The following is a 2,761-nucleotide window of genomic DNA, read 5'->3' as shown; positions in this document are numbered from 1 at the left end:
AGAGTGAATGTTAATTCAGGATCAGGTGCTCACTGATGTGAACCTGGGGACTGGCACTGGGCTGACTTTGAGTGGGAAAGTACAAACTTTGATTAGCTGGAGGTCCAGCATGTGGTGCACATCACCTCCTTTTCACTTCCACACTTCCTTTGGGAATCCTGATCTCACAGCATAGCATGTCTCAGGTCTTATCCTCTGATAAGTCCTGAGAGGTGATCCCAGGTGGAAGGGCAAGAGAGAACAGAAATAATTTCCTACAGCTGCTCAAATCTTTTAAGCTGCATTTAACAACAAAAAAAGGCATAATGTACCATGAGACAAGCTGGATTTTAATTAAAAAAATGTTGTGAATGCGAAGGGAGCCAAAGCTGTCACTTCCTTTCCAACTTTGCTATTGACATGTTTAAAAGGTGTGTGAGATTTTTCAGGGCAATTTGAAATCCTTGTGGTGAATACGAACACAAAGCTAGTTCTCACGACCAGTCCTGTGACTTATGCTGTGATATTGGATCAAGAAGGTGACCAAATGTTGTCTTTTGAACTTTTCAGGTGACGAAAACACAGTTCTTTAAATTAGTTAAATTTGGTGACGGTAGCTTATTGTGAGACTTCCCGCAGCTCACAAAGTACCTCTGTGAAAGTTGTTACCATACAGTTTTGCTTAGTGTGATAAAATAAAAGAGAAAGCAATTATTTTTTAAGTTTGTGGCCCTTCGACAATGTGCTCTTTATTTCCATGCCACATGGAAGCCAAGAAGCCCTCCTTCAGGCAAACCTTTCTGGTTGTGTGTTAACACCTTTAGAAGTTACCACCCATCAGCTGGGACACATGTGCTTCAAGGGTGGAGGAGATCTTGCCCAGTGGCAAAGCCCCAGCTCAGTAGCTTTGCATGGAGGCAGGCTGGATGGAGCTCTGTGGTGGTTGTTCCCTGTAGACTGCAACACCACGCACACACGCAGCAATACCCCTGCTTCATTCTGAACCTGACTCCATGGCTCAGGATATTTTGCACCTGGAGACCTGTACCTCATCTTGGAGCGACTTCCTATGTTTTGGTTTGCAGAACTACCCCAGAGATCTCTGTGGTATGCAATAAACAAGGTTCTTGGGATACATTTTCGATGAGCAGATAGGATAAAAAGTTGAGAAGATCCTTTGGGCTCCAGATCTCACTGGAGGGAAAGAAAGGAGCTGCTATAGACATGCTGGTAGAGCAGCTTTGGAGACATGACCTGTGATGGACCCAGGGCCATGCCTTCATGAGACCTAAGGGTGCACAGGCTTGGCTCCACATTGCAACCTCTGGTTCAGCTATGGACAGGTTGAATGAGGGAGCTGAGCAGCCTGCCTGAAGATGCTCATCTCTTCAGCATCTTGTCCTCATCCTGTTCTTCAAGTGCTGGACACTGCTTTCCCAACAGCATTCAATGAGGAATCACAGCTGACTGCTTTTTGGTGAATCAGGGCTCGACATTTTATAAAATCCTAGTAAACAGAGGGTGCCTTTGAGTCATGTTACCTGTGATTCTCTCCACCAGCAGGACATTGACATTTGCTGCATTTCTTGTCCTCTCCAGAAAAACAGGAGGGAAGAAGAAATAGATATTTCAGAGGGTTGAACTGGAAGGTGCCCCTGCCCTTCATAGGGGGTTTGATCTTGAAGGTCCCTTTCAACCCAAACCATTCTGTGATTTTACAATTTTATGAACATGCCAATGCCCTGGTCTTATACTGGTCCTATTCTCCTGTCATTGTTTGCCTTGCCAGTCTTTGTGGTGTCCCCAGGGAAGATGTTGTGTTAAGCATGACAAGAACCTGCTCTCAGAGTCAGGACTGACTCTCCATGCGCCTGGCCCAGGTCCTTTCTGGTGATTGGGCAGTTATAGTCTAGTTGAGTGCACATGATGCTGTAGAAAGAGAGAGATGAGAAACCCTGTCCTGGGACTCATCCCCTGCAGGTCTGATGCCAAGGGAATGCTCTTGGGCCCACCACAGTGTGCTAGCTTTTTTCTTTTGCCAACACTTGCATGGGAGGGTGACAGGGTAAGAAGTTAACTGTGATGGTGGTGCATTATAATAGCGGCAGGGAGCACTATAATAGCAGCAGTCAGGGAAATAGGGCAGGGTTGGGTGGGGGAATGCGTATATGTGTGAATGAGGTTGTGGCTCTGCCCCTGGGGGCAGTTTTGACGTCAGCTCCACCATTGGGTGCAAGAAGAAAGAACATATCTGCAAGCAGGGCACAGGATGGGAGCAGCTCGAGGCGTCACTTTATGCTCAGACACTCAGGCTGGAGTCTCATTTCTTGTACAGAAATGCTTTGGAGTCAGTTCCTGCCGTACTCTCCCGCTTCATTTCCTCTGGTCTCCAATGCAACTGTGAGCAATTCCTTGTTTCTGCAGCTTCCATCTGCTCCAATTAGGCTGGAAGCCCCTGGAAGTTTTTCAATCCCTGAGACATTTGTACAGCACTGAGCCTTAGTGACAATTACGAGTCTGGTCCTCACTGCTCCCACAGTCCTGGTTGCCACCATCGATTCAGCCTGGTCCTTTCAGCAGCTGCTCTTCATCACTGACCTTAGTTTGGAATGTTTCCAGAGCTGGAGAAATAAAAGACACTTTAGAAAATGGGAATGGGGGAATTGGCAAAAGCATTTGCTTTTTAAAAGACTACTTATTTCTTAAGATGTACTTGCTACTGATTAACCTTTGGACCATGATTGCTTTAATTGATTCTTGCCTTAAAGCTGTCAGAAAGTTT

Source organism: Acanthisitta chloris, unplaced genomic scaffold (genome assembly GCF_000695815.1).
Source record: "Acanthisitta chloris isolate BGI_N310 unplaced genomic scaffold, ASM69581v1 scaffold229, whole genome shotgun sequence".
In the NCBI taxonomy this organism is placed as follows: domain Eukaryota; kingdom Metazoa; phylum Chordata; class Aves; order Passeriformes; family Acanthisittidae; genus Acanthisitta; species Acanthisitta chloris.
This window is presented reverse-complemented; position numbering follows the sequence as displayed.